General features: G+C 51.1%; 1 protein-coding gene across 10 annotated transcripts in view; it reads left to right on the forward strand.

The window, feature by feature from the left end:
• Positions 1-18618, forward strand: part of nrxn3a (neurexin 3a) — a 2368971-nt gene that overhangs the window by 2062055 nt on the left and 288298 nt on the right. The window lies entirely within an intron of this gene.

The raw sequence follows: 18618 nt of genomic DNA on the forward strand, positions 1-18618 counted from the left end.
AGCTTGTGTTGGGTGATCAGGGGCTGGGTTTCAAATGTTTACCTCCGGTCACCCAGCCGCGTGTTTCGCGGCGTCTCACAGTTCGCTGGCGATGGGATTCAATACTCCCGCCGCCTGTCAGTGTGATTTCCCATTGAAGCCTCCCCATGCCGCCGGGAAACATGAATCTCAACGGCTTGAGAATACCACCCCAGATCGCCACCGTGGAAGCAGGTGGTTGCCACTAGAATTGTCCCCGAGGCGGGAGGAATAGGAGTTGGCACTTCTGGAGAAATATGGCTCAGATTCACCAGAATGTTACCGGGACTGCTGAGGGTGCAGGAGACATTACACACGCCTGCTTCCGCACTCCTCGGAACCTAGAAAGTTACAATGTTATTCCCGATTTTATTGGAAGGAACCAACAAGACAGAGAGAAATGTTTCCGAGGGATCGAGGGAGTCTCGGACAAGAGGAGGCCACCTTGAAATCAGAGTCAGGTTATTCAGGAGTCAAATTAGGAAACACTTCCTCGCACAAAAGGGGATAGAAATGTGGAACTCCCACTCACGCACAAGAAAAATTGATGCCACATCCATAGAATCTCTACAGTGCAGAAGGAGGCCATTCGGCCCAGCGAGTCTGCACCGACCTTCTGAAAGAGCACCCTGCCTACGCCCACTCCCCCGCCCGTTTCCCGTAACCCGACCGAGCCTACGCGTCTTTGGACACTAAGGGGCAATCTATAATGGCCAGTCCACCTAACCTGCACATCTTTGGACTGTGGGAGGAAACCAGAGAACCCGGGGGGAAACCCACGCAGACACGGGGAGAAAGTGCAAACTGTTCATTTTTTAACAATAGATGGGTAGATTTTTGCTCGAGAAGGGTATTTAGAGCATCCAATTTTCTTTATCCAATTAAGGGGCAATTTAGCGTGGCCAATTCATCTGTGTTGCACATCTTTGGGTTGTGGGGGTGAGACCCACGCAGACACGGGAAGAATGTGCAAACTCCACACGGACAGTGACCCGGGGCCGGGATTGAACCTGTCCTCAGCGCTGTGAAATAGGAAAGAATATTGAAGGATATAGATGTATGGGCATGTGGATGGCGGTAGGAGGCAGATCTCAATGAATGACAGAACACTTTTTGGGGTTGAATGGCCAATACCTGTCCCTGATGCCCCTCACCCTTGCTGGATACTCTATGTGCTTCAACATTGGGTGAGCAGGTTCAGCTGGAAAGTCAGATTGGGCAGCCATATACAGGAAGAATAGGTGCAAACACACTTCAACCATGAGTCAAAAGTCTGCAGGAGAAGAGAGCAGTGGTTGGGGGGGCGGTGTTGGTGAGGGAGGAGATTAAAAGCAATCCTGTTCGTCTTACTCACGTATATTGATCCTTGGGAGGATGAATTCATCTTTAAAGTATATTTTTACACAAACAAATCCACAGTGTTTACTGAGGGGAATTAAAATATCTCATGTTAATAGAAGGTAATGCCTGATTCCAATTAACATTGTTGCTGATCCTGAACCTTGCTTTGTTGCTGTTCTGGCAAGACTGAATACAGATGTAGTTTGTATGTGAAATATTGAAAGTATATTGATCTGAACTTTTAACGGAACCAGCCACCGTTTTGTGAGGATGTTCTGAGGAAGGTGCACCTCAACACAGGCACTGACAATTGTTTCGCTATCGGGAGGGACTTTTCTGGTGATCTTTAATCCCTTATTGAATCAGTGAGTGCTCCCTAAACTGGGACAAACTAAGGGCCTGAAGGGAGCCATCTTTGTACCCGTGGCAACCACCTCTTTCCTTCTGCCGGCAGCCATTTTTCACATTCTTGTACTGAACCTCGGTATCTCCAGCAATCCAGGGAGTGGATGGAATGGGGAACTCGCGACCACAGAGACCAGTTGAGATTTTTTTTAAAAAGCAGAAATGCCTTTCAGGGGAAACTGGCTACATGTATGAGTGAGAAAGGGGGTGCTGAAGGAGTTAGAGGGAGAGAGATGCGGAACACTGACGTCAGCATGGACCAACTGGCCTGCTTCTGGGCTGTAAGATAAATATAAAGTATAAACCGGACAAACTCAGGAAGCCCCAAGTTAAATTCTCAAACTCAGTCAAGGTCGGTAGCCGAGTCACTGTCATTTGGGCAGCAACCTCTCAGGTATGTAGGGAGGAGGACAAGTACAATCAGTCAGGATTACTAGCATCCACTGGGCAGGGTAGGTTCTGGCTGTCTGCTGGCTCTGCTGTCAAAACAACCTGAATACCTTGAAGTTGGGCCGTTTGGCCCAGCCAGTCCATGTTGGTGTTTACCCTCCAGCAAAGCAAAGAACTCTCATCACACTCACCCACCCTATTCCACCATCCCTCCATCCACCTCTCCAATCTAATTATCAATTAGAGTGGGAACATGACATGGAGGGAGGTAGTGAGAATATAATGGAGCGCATTAGTGGGGGCGTGACAGGTGCGCGATGGTGGAAATATCAACAGGAATCTTTAAAATGACGACCTGAAGTAGTTGAATGGGAAAAGTGATCGGGACCTGATATTTTAGTGGGAGAGCATTGTGAGTAAAATTAGGAAGAATTGCTTCACTATAGGGTGTTGGGAGTTTGGAGCTGGCTTCCACAAAAGACAACCGATGCTCGGTCAATTGTTAATTTTAAAACTGGGATTGTTAGATTTCCATTAACCATATATCTGTGTGGCTATGGGGAGAAGGTGGGTGTAGAGAATTAGGTTGTAATAAAAACAGATAAACCCTGCAGGTCTGGCAGTATCTGTGGAGAGGGAAACAAAGTTAACGTTCCAAGTCCACATGGCCTTTCTACAGAATGGAAGAGGTGTAGAAATGTGATGACTTATATACTTGGAGAGGAGGGTGCGGCAGAATGGAAAGTCAGTGATAGGGTGGAGTTGAGGAGAGATTGACAAAGGTGCCACGGACACGAGACAAAGGGGCTGTTAATGGTGCCATTAAGGACGGAAGAGTGTTAACAGTGGCAAAGATAGGATAGCAGAATCTGTTAATAGGAAACACAGAGCAGTGCTCATTGGGAGCAAATCTGAGCAGCAAAGGCATGTGAGGGAGGGGTGGGGTGGTGTTGGGACAAGCCAGGGGAACAAATAGTAGAAAACAAAAGGTGGTGTTGGGGGGTGGGGGGGGGAGTCAAGATGGAGGGGAAAGTCAACAGTCTAAAGTTGTTGAACTCAACGTTGAGTCCGGAAGGCTGTAACGTGCCTCTTCGGAAGATGAGGTGTTGCTCTTCCAGTTTGCGTCGGGATTCACCGGAGCATTGCAGCAGGCCGAGACGGACATGTGGGCATGAGAGCAAGATGCAGAGTTTAAATGGTAAGTAACAGGGAGGTTGTAGTCCAGCCATGATCTGAAGGAATGACAGAAGGAGCTCGCGGGGCCAAACGGCCTCCTCCTGTTCCTATACCTGCGGTGGTGGGAATCTATGGATTTCGCAGAAACTGTAATCATGCGACTTGTTACTGTGCAGATATACAGGGGATTACCTTGGTGGGGAAGGTGACACCCATTGTGATATAATGTAGATTATTGTGTGGGGGATGCACCAGGAGGGATTTTTGATGGAAGCAATTATTGTAACTGTGGCCGGAGTGAGCAGGAAAGTTGCCCATTTATCCACACCCTAAATCTGAGCAATTCAGTGCGAACGCTTGAGTGAGTTCAACTGCAGCCAGCAAGCAGCCTGAAGGTATCATTGTCCACGAGACTGGGTTATTTATAGACAAACTCCTGGCTGATAGTACAGTGTTTCTCCTTGTAAGTAATATAATCAGAATTGATTCTGTTTGGATCAATCTAGCATTTCACTGCTGTAATTATCAAGGTGCTGCTCATTGTACAGATGGATCATATCATGCATGGGATACAGAAAATGCTTGAAGGTGTATTTTATCTCCCACTGTAAGCTTTACAGATTCAAAGCAATTTTACTGAGCAATCCCACCTCGGGAAGAGTGGATACAATAATGCATTATTTTGCAAAACTCAAAATATTGGCCATTTCGAAGCAGATTACTTCTCATCAACAGTGTATGTGAAATTTATGAATCATGTTGTGTTGTCACGGAACATTATTGTGATCCTTAATCCCACCACTTCATCCGCCAGGATCACTTAAAATGGAGAATTTCTTCCAGAGCTGTGAGACCGTGGACAGAAAATGCCAATGGTTAACTTCAGTGCTGCAGGTTAGACCATAAGACCATAAGACATAGGAGCAGAATTAGGCCACTCGGCCCGTCGAGTCTGCTCCGCCATTCAATCATGGCTGATATTTTCTCATCCCCCATTCTCCTGCCTTCTCCCCATAACCCCTGATCCCCTTGTCAGAGGTTGTCAGAATTCTCTTCTTTCTTGTCGAACGTGACACGATTGGGATCTGCATTCACTAATTGTGGCTCTACTTATTTGATCATCCTGAAACATTCGCTTGTCACCGCCCTCCAAGCACCCTTCATCTCAACTCTGCCACCCACATGCACGGGCGCCATTTGACCGTGCCATCTCACATGATTTTGCCACTCCCGTTAAGATCATAACAAGTAGGTTCAGGATCGTGAGGGATCGCTTATTCACCTCCCTGAGGGGCTCGTTGAGTACGGGTCCCCAAGTTAACGGGCTGAGTCCCATCCATCTGGGACTCGTTACCAAGCCTTTGAAATACTGTCCCAGGGAGTCCCGGACAGGGAGTTCCTGTTACTCCTGGGCTGGGATACCCGGGGTGTGTACCGTGGGTGGGGCTTTATTTTTGAGTTAAAATGAACTTGGTTTAACCTTTATCCTTGTGTCCCCTGGCTTACTACAAGGAGTAGGGCATTTGGCCCAACGAGCTCGCTCCACCGTTCGATAAGGCCATGGCTGACCTGATTGTGGCCTTAATTCCACTTTCTTACCTGCCCCACGCCCCCCCATCTTCTTGATTCCCTTGCCGATCAAAAATCTAACTCAGCCTTGAACATATTCAATGACCAGCCTCCACTCTCTGAGGAAGAGAATCCCAAAGACCCTCTGAGATAGAATTCTGCCATCCCATCCGTGACGGGCTTGGTGGTGGGCAAGAGGGGGCAACCTAGCGGGAGCCAAAAAGTCAGATACCCGCCAGTGTAAAATCACGTTGCAATTCCCCCGATGACAGGTCAATAACAGGCCTGGCTTCCTGCTGGCTGGGGCACAAACACCATTTGCATCTAATGAATTCTTATTAAAACAGTTCCCCGCCGGTGTCCCGTCTTCCAATCTTGCGTGACTCCAGCAGCAAATTGCCTTGGTCTAAAACCCGATTGCTAAAGAGTGGGGTGTGCAAGGCAGTTCTCCGGTCGCAAGAGACTTCAGTGCGAGTGCAACACGGCCTTTCTGCCATTGCGCTGCGCTGCTCCGGATGCGCTGTACAGCACTCTGCCGGGGCAGACCGCTTCCTGCCTCCATCTCCACGCTGAGCTGGTCATCATGGACAGCCCCGTGCTGCTGGACCCATGGACCTGCCTGTGTCACTGAGACAAATCAGTGCTGTGCCTGGGGCTGGGGAGGGGGGATCTCCTTCCCCTCTGGCGCCACCCGCCAGTAACTATCTGGACAGCACTGTGCCATGGGACTCATGCACCATCGCAACAAAGGTCCGAAGTTAGACCAAGGGAGGAGCACGAGATGAGGTCGGAGGGTGGGGGGGGGGGGGGTGCTGCTGGTGAAGGCAAGGAGGACAATGTGGAGAGAGGGCTGTGCGAGGAGGTGGTGGGGGTAGGGTGAGGGCTTACGATGGCAGGCAGAGGGGCAAGGAGGTGGACGTAGAAGACGAACAATGGAAGGCAGAGGGAAGACCGAGGGGGAGGGACGCTGGTCCCGAGTGGTAAAGCAAAAAGTGCAGAGGATACTGGAAGTCTGCAGAGGGATTTGGATAGGCTAAGTGAATGGGCTAGGGTCTGGCAGATGGAAGACAATGTTGACAACTGTGAGGTTATCCATTTTGGTCGGAATAACAGCAAAAGGGATTATTATTTAAATGATAAAATATTAACACATGCTGCTGTGCAGAGAGACCTGGGTGTGCTAGTGCATGAGTTGCAAAAAGTTGGTTTACTGGTGCAACAGGTGATTAAGAAGGCAAATGGAATTTTGTCCTTCATTGCTAGAGGGATGGAGTTTAAGACTAGGGCGGTTATGCTGCAATTGTATAAGGTGTTAGAGAGGCCACACCTGGAGTATTGTGTTCAGTTTGGTCTCCTTACTTGAGAAAGGACGTACTGGCCCTGGAGGGTGTGCAGAGGAGATTCACTAGGTTAATCCCAGAGCTGAAGGGGTTGGATTACGAGGAGAGGTTGAGTAGACTGGGACTGTACTCATTGGAATTTAGAAGGATGAGGGAGGATCTTATAGAAACATATGAAATTATGAAGGGAACAGATAGGATAGATGCGGGCAGGTTGTTTCCACTGGCGGGTGAAAGCAGAACTAGGGGGCATAACCTCAAAATAAGGAGAAGTAGATTTAGGACTGAGTTTAGGAGGAACTTCTTCACCCAAAGGGTTGTGAATCTATGGAATTCCTTGCCCTGTGAAGCAGTAGAGGATCCTTCATTAAATGTTTTTAAGATAAAGATAGATAGGTTTTTGAAGAATAAAGGGATTAAGGGTTCTGGTGTTCGGGCCGGAAAGTGGAGCTGAGTCCACAAAAGATCAGCCATGATCTCATTGAATGGTGGAGCAGGCTCGAGGGGCCAGCTGGCCTACTCCTGCTCCTAGTTCTTATGTTATGTTCTGAAGGCTGCATGAAAAGCTCACAAACAAGGGGATCGAAGGGGAACCAGATTGTTTGCAGGAAGGGGTTGGATGAAGATAATGGGCGGGATTCTCCGACCCCCTTTCGGGTCGGAGAATCCCCAGGGGACGGCGCGAATCCCGCCCCGCCGCCCGCCGGCAGCTGCCGTATTCTCCGGCACCGGTTTTCGGGCGGGGGTGGAGATCACGCCGCGCCAGTCGGGGGCCGCTTGTGTCGGCCCCCTCCCCCGGCAATTCTCCGGGCCCCGATTGGCCGAGCAGCCGTCGGTTTCTGGCCAGTCCCGCCGGTGTGGATTGAACATGGTCCCACACGGCGGGACCCGGCTGGGAGGCCGGCTGGTGCCTCCTCGGGGATGCGCGGGGGGGATCCGGCCCTGGAGGAGGGGGGGGCCCACGGTGGCCTGGCCCGCGATCGGGGCCTGCCGACTGCGGGCGGGCCTGTGCCGTGGGGATACTCCTTCCTTCCGTACCGGCCTCTGTAGGACTCCGCCATGGCCGGCGCGGAGAGGACACTCCCCCTGCGCATGCACTAGAATACGCCGGCCGGTCTACGCATGCGCTAACTCGCGCTGGCCCTCCGGCACCGGTTTGCGTGGCGCCAACCCCTCCGGTGCCGGCCGAGCCCCGGGAAGTGCGGAGAATTCTGTCGGGCCATCGCAGGGATTCGGGAGAATTCCGCCAAATATCTTGAGGGTGGATTTAAACTTGTAAGGCAGGGGGTGGGTTGACCAGTGGGCCTAGTTTTGGAAGTAGCAGTGAGGGCAAAAGAGAGAAGATGGGGAACAGAGAAAAGGCAGTGGGGGAACGCCTGAGTATTACCAGTGAACAAAGAAATGGTCGCCTCCCATAGGGCAAGAAAGAGATAAGGGCAGGGTTAAGTAGTATGTATGTAAATACTCGGGCGGCATGGTGATGCAGTGGTTAGCACTGCTGCCTCACGGCACCGAGGACCCAGGTACGACCCCGGCTCTGGGTCACCATCCGTGTGGAGTTTGCGCATTCTCCCCGTGTCTGCGTGAGTCTCACCCCACAACCCAAAGATGTGCAGGTTAGGTGGATTGGCCACGCTAAATTGCCCCTTCATTGGGAAAAAAAAAATGTAAATGCACGGAGTTTAGTGAACAAAATTGGGGAACTGGAAACAGAAATTGCTGGAGAAATTGGGCTTGTTCTCCATGGAGCAGAGGTGACTTCATTGACAGGGTACAGAAGAATATTCTCTTTCCTCCAGTTGGTAAATCAGTGGCAAGGGATCATAATTTCAAGATGGTCAACAGGAGAGCTAGGAGTTAGATGAGGAGAAACTTCTTTACTCAGAGAGTTGTTGAGGTTTGGAATGCGCTGCCTGGAAGAGTGCTGGATATGGATTCCACAGGAGGTTTCAAAAGAGAGCTGGGTATATATTCGAAAGTGCTGAATTTAGAGAGCTACAGAGATAGGGCTGGGCAATGGGACTAGCCGTGTAGCGCTTTCGGGAGCGGTACAGACGGTGGGCCGAATGGCCTCCTTCCACCAGCAGGCATCCTTTGGACCAAGGAATGGAGAACACGGGAAGTCACTAACACGTTCCTTGTGACAAACCCCATCTGTTGAATGGCGGGCTCTGAACTAACTGCGCGGGTGGTCCATGCTTAGTAGGTTCAGGTCAGGCCACAGCTCCTAGGCAGCCAACATCCACCAATGGGGCCTCAGTACAAATCTCTTGCGCGTTCGTGGGAAGGGATCGAGCAATGCTGCGCATTGCCGTGGAGTGTCGGACCAATCACCTCAAACTCAGCAAATGAGGAGTCCACCACTTGGCATCAGGGATTTGTGTCCGCGGAATAAAAAATAAAACGGGGGACAGAAAGATAATGAAACGGACGTTAATGGAGAGAAAAGGCCATACCGGGACTAATGAAGAAAGGACAAGGTGGAGGCACTGGGAGCGCTACTCTGAGGGAAGCACAGCTAATTGTACAGTGTACCTTCCATCTTCACACTCCTTGCGCTGCCCAGTAGAAACTAAAACTGCGTTCCTGCGCTGCCACCTCGTACAAGATGTCAGTGTTTGTTTACTTGCTGCGTTGTGTTCAGCTTTGCCAGTTTAATGTGCAAGTCTCTCGGGGTTATTTTTATTTTCCGACTGTTAGCCATGGGGAAGAATCGCTGTTCAAAGATCTCTGAGAATTGAACTTGAATAAAACATTGCTCTTTTGTTTACAACACACCACTACATGATACTGAAAATACAATGTTCTTTCCCACTGTGCATGTACAGTTGGCACAGTGAATAGTTTGAACATCGCACACGGATACAGCTTAGACTTGCGCAGTTTATATGAGCAATGCATTGAAGATAAGATTGCACCATTTATTGGTGTCGCCCAGGTCCACAAGACCATGAGGTATAGGGGAAGAATTAGGCCATTCGGCCCATCGAGTCTGCTCCGCCATTCAATCATTTAAAAAAATAATAAATTTAGCGTACCCAATTCATTTTTTCCAATTAATGCGCAATTTAGCGTGGCCAATCCACCTAGCCTGCACATCTTTGGGTTGTGGGGTCGAAACCCATGCAAACACGGGGAGAATGTGCAAACTCCACACGGACAGTGACCCAGAGCCGGGATCGAACCTGGGACCTCGGCGCCGTGAGGCAGCAGTGCTACTCACTGCGCCACCGTGCTGCTCGACCGCCATTCAATCATGGATGATATTTTTCTCATCCCCATTCCCCTGCCTTCTCCCCATAACCCCTGATCCCCCTTATTAATCAAGAACCTATCTATCTCTGACTTAAAGTCACTCAGTGATTTGGCCTCCACGGTTTTCTGAGGCAATGCATTCCACAGATTCACCACCCCCTGGCTGAAGAAATTCTTCCTCATTTCAGCTTTAAAGGATCGTCCCTTTAGTCTGAGGCTGTGCCCTCGGGTTTTAGTTTCTCCAACTCGTGGAAACATCTTTTCCACGTCTTCTTCCCGGTGGCCATGAAGGCCCCCGCAGCCCTGAACTTTGATGCAGTCGGATCATTCCAGGGCTCAAGCGGGGACTTGTGTGGCACTTAATAATAATCTTTGTTATTGTCACAAGCAGGCTTACGTTAACACTGCAATGAAGTTGCTGCGAAAAGCCCCTCGTCGCCACATTCCGACGCCTGTTCGGGTACACGGAGGGAGAATTCAGAATGTCCAACTCACCTAACAAGCTCGTCTTTCGGGACTGGAGATTCCCCTCCATGTCACTCACCACCTGACTTGGAAATATATCACCATTCCTTCACTGTCCCTGGGGCAACATCCTGGAACTCCCTCCCTAACAGCACTGTGGGTGTACCTACACCTGAAGGACTGCAGCGGTTCAAGAAACCAACTCACCGCCACCTTCTGAAGGGCAACTAGGGATGGGCAATAAATGCTGGGCCTATCCAGCGACGCCAACATCCCGTAAATGTATTTTTTAAAAACGCACACAGATTAGATATGGGTCTTTTATTACATTCCTGTATCATCTTTTATTACATTTCTTTGTGTGTTTTAATATACTCCGGAGTGTAATGTGTGTTACTGAAACCTTGGTTACTGACGAGGTCTTCTGAATCTCGATGAAGAAGACTCAAACTGGCCCAGTAGTAACAACAGGTTTATTGAGTAACTGTAACAATAATTGCGTGAGTTCTATACTTTAACTAGTGATAAGGTTAACAAGATCTAACCACAGTAACTATGCGTAACTACACTAACCATCTGAGCTAATCTGATACACCTGCCCTGGTCACAGTACATCCAAAAGAGAGAGAGATACACAATATGGTTCCTTTTATACCCCTGTTAGTCCAGCCCTCTAGTGATCATCTGGTGCTACTGATTACACATTAACCCCTTATGTGGAGATCTCTACAATGCGGAGGGTGCGAGGTGTCAGCCAGTGATTTTTGGGAGCGGGGGGCTGGGAATTTGAGGGATGGCAGGTGGAACTGATACCAGGAGCTAGGTGGTGTCGCCTTTTTTTTACCTGCTATAAATGTGGCAATCAATAAGGTTGCCCTTCTTCCTTTGGATATCTATATTCTGATGCTCAGAGTCGCCAGGTATCGAATGATACCACCACAAGGTTCAACTGGCTATCGATCAAAGAGCCAAACACCAGTTAGTTAGTTCAAGGTCAAGGGTACTTTATTTACACACACAATTACCATGCAACATAAACACTACTAGTTAAACTACACCTATCAACTATAACAACCTGTACTTAACTTCAGGCACCCGGCTTAGGCCAGAGGAACAGTGGCCGTTGTTCGAGTCTGGGTCTATCGGGTCTGTAGAAGTAACTGCTGCTCAGCTAGGCTCATAAATGACATGAAATGAAAATCGCTGATTGTCACAAGTAGGCTTCAATGAAGTTACTGTGAAAAGCCCCTAGTCTCCACATTCCGGCGCCTGTTCAGGGAGGCTGTTACGGGAATTGAACCGTGCTGCTGGCCTGCCTGGGTCTGATTTCAAAGCCAGCGATTTAGCCCTGTGCTAAACAGCCCCTGGTCGTGTCTGGTAGCGAGCGCTGAACTTGAACTCGCTTCTGGTGGTGCTGCAATTGGAAGTAGACGTTGCCGGAGCGCCAGGTCCAACAGAAATCGATCGCATGGCGGTCTCTCTCTTTATCCTTTGGGAGTTTTGCGCTCTTTTGGGAGGTCCTTCGATTTGGACCCCATTAATTGGGTAGTTCTTGATCGCTGCATTTGATTTGAGCCAATAAAGGGGCGGGTGCCTTGATGGCCGGGCGTGTCCTAAGCGGTCATTGACCCGGTTGTTGATGCTTCCTGGGTACAGGGAGTGGCGCCGAAATGTCTGGGATTGTATCGGTTGCTCAAGTATCAGTCTTTTGTCAGGCGGAGATGGGCCATCAAAATGCTAATCAGTTGGGGGTTTCGATGCTGTCTGGATTCTTCGCTCACAAATATACATTCAGGCTCTGAGCCTGCCTGAACCTTACATTGTCCATTTTTCCCATTATGCTTTGCGACCGTCCATGTTTCTTATTGTAAGTGGCCATCCCAGATGGCTACAGTGGTAACTTACCCTGCAGCTTGGTGGAGGTTGTTGGTCTTACGACATTGTACGATGATCCTCTTGGTCATGCTGCCTGCACTGACGGGACGCTGCCATTGACTCCCGGGCGGTATCGGTGACCCTGTTGCTTGTCCTCTGACACCCTCGGGGGAGCAGGATGTCCTGTCTCGGATTGACGGCGTCAAGAAGCCTGGCCATGTCGGCATCCCAACAGCGAGCAGCAGGTCTGTGCGCTGCCATGCTTGTGTGCTGACTGGGAGTGTGGTGAGGGGGGCGTTTAAAAGCAGCTCCCCCTTATTAGCGACGGGATGCTGAGGCACGGGCCCGGTGAATCAGACGGCGAGACAGCCAGTAATGGCGAGAGGCTCGTGGGGCGCACTTCCGGCGCGAAGCGGCATTAGGTACCGGCCGCGATCTCACCAACGTGGCCATCGAGAAACACTCCACCATTTGCCCCCGATTTTTAAAGAAAATCCAATTAAGGGGTAATTTAGCGTGGCCAATCTACCTATCCTGCGCATCGTTGGGTTGTGGGGGTGAGACCCACGCAGACACGGGGAGAATGTGTAAACTCCACACGGACAGTGACCCGGGGCCGGGATCGAACCCAGTCCGCGGCGGTGTGAGGCAGCAGTGCTAACCACTGCGCCACCTATCGTACCCAAAATGAAACTTAGAAATGTTTCCATTAAATCGTGCCCAACATGACTGCAACAGAAGCATCATATAATGTACATAAAATTGTCCTGTATTCATCACACAAGTGTAAGAGACAGAATGCAATGAAAAGCTCAGTAAAAGTAGGTGAGATGATTCCAACCTGAGTTATTATAAGCTTGTCACTGGCATGCTCGTTTACAGAGTGCAATAAGGTAACAGTCTTGGCTCTCCATGAGTTCTTTTTCTTTGTGACTTTCAAGTTCGCAAGATTTTCTTGTCGAAAGGACTAACATTCATGCAGAATAATGGTGATCTATTCAGCAAATTCCAGTTCTTCAATGCGTGGAGAGATTCAGCTGCCTGAGTGCCCGGCATTGAGGAGTCCCAGAGGGAAATTGATCGTTACCGAGTCCCTGCACATGTGTAAAAAGAAGACACTTCTCATCACATCTTCGCTCCTCTGTTTCTCGAACATTAATTGGGAATTTTCAAGTGGCGTGGTGTCTTTCTCTCTCTCGGGCTTCAGGTTTGGTAGTCATTACCTCCTCGGGAGCGATTCTCCGGGAGAGCCCTCTGGCAGGCCTCCCGATAGCCTGCGTGCCTCGTGAGATTCACCCGTGAGATTCTCCGCAAGATGTCGGAGTCAGAACTCCGCCCAAAATGGGGGGGGGACCGAATGACGCTCAGGGAAGTAGGTCGTAAACATACTTACGACCTACCTGCCCGCTATCCACTGGCCCCCCTCGATTCTCCGGCCTCCCCAGGGAGGCTGCAGCTGGGCGCCGATCAGTGCTGTTCCACACAAACGTGGACCGGGGGAACGGCACCTGGGGGTCTCCCGGGCCATCGAAGACCCCTGGGTGGTTAGGGTAAGTGCAGGGTGGCCCGCTGGCCCTCGCCCTGCAATGTGGGCACGTTGGCACTGCCCAGCTGGTGCCCGGGCGCCAGGGTGGCACTGCCAAGGGTCTGGGAACGAGGGGGGCCATGCCCATGAAATGAGGGTGGAGGGAGTTTTGAAGGGTGGGGGAGTGCAGGGCTGGTAAGTAGGGGCCTCTGGGAGTTTGGGGGGGGGTGATGAGCGGGGATCCTAGAAGGGAGCGGATGCTGTAAGAGGGCTTGGGGGGCCTGAAGAAGGGTGTGACCCCCAGGGACCCCATAGCGGGGTGTCCTCACTTGGGGGGGGTGGTATGTGTGTGGGGGGGTGTCCTTGTGTGTTGGGGGTGACATTGCCCATGGGTGGGGTGGGGAGTGAGGTGGTGGGGGACCCAGAAGCTCACTTGGAGATCGGGACATCCTTTCAAAATGGCGGCCCGATTTCTGAGTTCAATTCCCCAGTGCTAAAGAAATTCCGGTGTGCTGAACCGATGAGAAAGTTCCCAGGGCCCCAGAAAAAGTGACTACGTGTCGGTGGGGAACTCCGTGAAAAACCCACCACAAATTAACTTTGAAATGTTGGGGAGGATCATGTTCTTATGCAGATCCATGGAAACCCGTCGTACTGATTGGGTTTGTTATTGAACACCTGCGCTGGAATAATCAGCAAAAGTCTGGATTTCTCTTGCCCAGTGCAACCTGAGGTGGTGCTGAGCTGTTATGGGTCAGGTCGGTAGTTACAAAGGCAGAGTTCAACTTCCACTGGCATGAAGGCAGCAGAGATTTGCAACCTTCCAGTAATCCTAAATGCCAATATCTGTTGAAGCTGTCACTGCCGCGAAAGGAAATATATGAAGCATTCCCGTTCGGCAGCCAGCTTCACAATCATTTCGTCCAAACGGATATTTTTTCCCCCCTCCCTTCGGTTTGGTTCCTGTGGCTCACGATCTGGACGGGGGGACTTTAATCCACGTCTTCGCTGCACCAAATATTGGCGACGAGGTTCGCCGGGACTTAAGTAAACACGTTGAAATGCAGATCTGAATGGCAACGGTCGTTTGGATTTCTGTCTGGAAGCTTTGCAAGCCTGTGGCCCTCACCCAGCACCTTCTCCCGCAACCCCACAAATTAGGCCATTTAATCAAGGTTGAGTTGCCCAAGAGGGAAATATTTCCTGTTGATCAGTGTAGGGTGTGAACGTTACAGAAACAGGAAGCCAGTGGTTCCATTTCCTGACCGGCGGGACACAGAATTTCACAGGCAGGATAGTTTTGGGACCTGACAATTTGGCCACGATGTCCTCAGGACTGGGGAGGAAAGAAACAGAACCATAGAATGGTCACAGCACAGGAGGAGGCCATTCGGGCCCGCCCATGCCTGTCCTGTGCTGGCCCTCTGCAAGAGCAGCCCAGCTCGTCCCACTCCCTCGCCCTTTTCCCCGCAGCTCTGCAATTGGGTTCTCTTCAGCCAATCATCCAAATGCCCGTTGAAAACTCTAATGAATCAGCCTCCAGCACAGTCTCAGGCTGTGCAGTCAAGATCCGAACCGCGCGCCGCGTAAAAATGCTTCTTCCTCGTGCCGCCCGTTGGTTCTCGTGCCAAACACCTTCAAACGCTGCCCTCTAGTTCTGGAACGTTCCACGAATGTGAACAGTTCCTCCCCACGCATTGTGCCTCGACCAATCAGGATTTGAACACCTCTAGTTTATTTTGTAGCTTTCATGCCCTTCCTAATTTGCGGTGCCCTGAATACTCCAGTTGAGCCTGAACTAGTGGTTTATAAAGATTCATTGTAACTTCCTTCCTTTGGTATTCTATGCCTCTATTTATAAGGCTGAACATCCGGCACACTTTATTGACCACTCCCTCAACCTGTCCTTCCACCTTCAATGATTTGTACACATGTTAGTCCCTCAGTCACTGCAGCTCCTTTAGAATTGTAACTTTTATTTCATATTGCCATTCATGGAGTGATAGAATCCAGGTGGTGCAGAAAGGGGGCCATTCTGCCCACCGAGTCTGTACTGACCCTCTGAAAGAGCGCCCCACCTAGGTCCACTCCCCCGCCCTATCCCCATAGCCCTGTAACCCCATCGAAACCTTTGGACACGAAGGGTCAATTGATCATGGCCAGTCCACCTCACCTGCACATCTTTGGACTGTGGGAGGAAACCGGAGCACCCGGAGGAAACCCACGCACACACGGGGAGGACGTGCAGACTCCGCACAGTCACCCAAGGCCGGGGGTTAGGTAGATTGGCCGTGCTAAATTGCTCTTTAGTGTCCAAACGTTTAAGTGAGGTTACTGAGTTACGGGGATAGGGTGGAGGCGTGGGCTTAAGCAGCGTGCTCTTTCCAAGGGCCGGTGCAGACTCGATGGGCTGAATGGCCTCCTTCTGCACTGTAAATTCTATGATCTGTGACAATGAGATGTTTAGCTTAAAAAGTTATAAATGTAGCTTACAGCCCAATATCTTCCTCAGTGAATGCTAGGCTTCGTTTTTCCAACTGTGGATTTATTCCAGATATCTCTCCACAATTGTGGCCATACAGCAAGAAACAGTAACTACTTGCATTTATATAGCTCCTTTCATGTAGTAAAATGTCCCAAGGTTTTTCATTGAAGTGCTACCAAACAGAATTTTGCCACATAAGGAGACATTAGGCCATATGGCTTGGTCAAAGAGGTAGGTTATATGGAGAGTCTTAAAGGCCGAAAAAGAAGGAGAGAGATGGGAATGTTTAGGGAGGGAATTACATGCTTTAATAATCTTTATCTTTATTGTCACAAGTAGGCTTACATTAACACTGCAATGAAGTTACTGTGAAAATCCCCAAGTCGCCACACTCCGGCGTCTGTTCGGGTACACGGAGAGAGAATTCAGAATGTCCAATTCACCGAACAGCACGTCTTTCGGAACTTGTGGGAGGAAACCGGAGCACCCGGAGGAAACCCACGCAGACACGGGGCAAACGTGCAGACTCCGCGCAGACAGTGACCCAAGCCGGGAATCAAACCTGGGACCCTGGCGCTGTGAAGCAACAGTGCTAACCACTGTGCTACCGTGTTTAAGGGCCGTGGCAGCCACTTGACGGCTGATGCACGATCAATAACCACTAAAATGAGGTTATAGTACAACTGAAGGCTTTAATAAGCTAGATGTTTCCCCCAGCAGCTCAGGTACAGAATGAGGGCTGCTGGGAAGGCACGGGATCTTATACCCCACCTATCAGGGCGGAGCTATTATACTGTCTAGCCAATAGCAAGCATATAGGCACTACCAATGGTACCCCAGCCTCTCGGGTACCGTAATACCTATAATACCACAACGGCTAACCGCTGGGAAGATGAGCATGAGGCCAGAATGGGCAGGGTGGAAAGATTTCAGAGAGTTGTGGGGCTCGGGAAGGTCACCAAGATAAGAACAGGCCAGACCAGGGAGGGACTCGAAAACAGGGACGAGGATCCTAAAATCGAGGAGCTGTCGAACCAGGAACCAGTGGAGGTCCGATGAACTGGTGGGGCAGGCTCAAGGGGCTGAATGGGCCTGCCCCTGTTCCAAATGTTCTCAGCGTCAGGCGCTGTGCTCCAGGTCTTCGTGAGCGCCCCCTTCTGGCCTGTCCCTCACATGTTTCCCCCCCCCCCCCCCCCCCCGCCCTCCTCTCCCACTGGGGCAAGTCCAAATGCCATTGTGGAGGGCAGGGGCAGAGTGGTTGGAGGCAGATCGAACCGGCTGGAGGTTGCAGCACAGGGAACTGCGTTTCTTCAAGGCAAATTAGAAGAACGATAAATCTTCTGGCTCGACAGACAAGCAGCGGACCTCCACACACCTGTCCATTATTCATTTCGAGCTCCGAGTCTTTAAGAGCTCTTTTCTCTGAGTGCTGGCCCTGCGCCATTTCCTTCAGCCAATTCAGAGCTCACAAAACGCATCTACCTGTTCGCTCCCCTTCGGCTTTTAGTCCATTAGCATGTCGGCGTCAGCAAGCTCTTGTTGTTTATTAATGGGTCTTATTAACGTCAGGCTGTCCGTCAAACGTGTGGCGGCTTGTTAGGAAAACTGTTCCTCAGGACGTTCAAAACAGGCTGCACATTTGATGCCAAGCAGCAGGCGAAGGACCCAGGACAGCGCAGGCTCCCAAAAGCAGCGACATCTTTTTGTGTCTCACGGATGAGGCCTGCTGCCTCAGGAGAATGTGGAAGAACGCCTGTCCGCTGCTTGGAAAAAGAGAAGCAGCTCTCCCCGGTGTCCCAGATAATTATCCCTTCACCAGCATCACCAAAAGGCACCGATCATCAGGTCTACATCACATTGCTGTTTGTGGGAGCTTGCTGTGCGCAAATTTGTTTTGTATAACACAACAGCGACTGAGGGTGGGATTTATCACACCGCCCCCCCCCCCCATCCCCTCCCTCCCACCCCAACCCCACCATTCAGTCCCTCCGCCCCCAACTCCACCATCCCCCCCGCCCCCCCCCCCCCCACTTGACGGCATTTTACGGCTGGCGGAGGTGGCTAGGCATTGGCCGGTGTCCACATGGCTTTGCGTGCCCCGCCCATCCTGCCGCCAGAGAACCTGCCGCGGGGGGAGGGGGGGGCCTCACCTTCGGCGGGCCTGGAGAATCCCATCAGCGGGAAATCCCGGCCCACAACGGCTGCGACGCGCTTTGGGGCGTCTCGAGGTTGAGGAAGGCGCGACGGAAGTCTTGTTTCCGTGCCCGAGGTCCGGGAGTCAGGGCCTGCGACAATCCATTCGGCCCATCGTGCCGGTGTCAGCTCTCTGTAAAAGCTGCCCAGTGACTCTCCATGCCATCCCACCCCCACCCCCAACACAGCTCCAGCCCTCTCCCACCCACCCAACACCCTGCTCTTTCCCCACAGCCCAGCAAATCCTCACACCATTCAAGTCTTTAATGGCTGAAATTGATGGGCTTTCCCTTCTTTCCGACTTTAGCAGCTCCTTGCCTCAATTTGGGAGGTAAACAAAAAATGCCCAATAATTGGAAGCCGTTGGTGCTGGGAGTCCCTCACTCTCCTTCCCCACCCCCTCCCCTCCACATCCCTCCCTCCCCACCCCTTCCCCTCCCCTCCACATCCTTCTCCTCCACATCCCTCCCCACTACACCATTCCCATCCACATCCCTCCCTCCCCTCCACATCTGTCCCCCTCCACCCCCTCCCCTCCCCTCCACATCCCTCCCCTCCCCACCCCCTCCCCTCCCCTCCAC

This window comes from Scyliorhinus torazame, chromosome 2 (assembly GCF_047496885.1).
Source record: "Scyliorhinus torazame isolate Kashiwa2021f chromosome 2, sScyTor2.1, whole genome shotgun sequence".
Taxonomy (NCBI): Eukaryota; Metazoa; Chordata; class Chondrichthyes; order Carcharhiniformes; family Scyliorhinidae; genus Scyliorhinus; species Scyliorhinus torazame.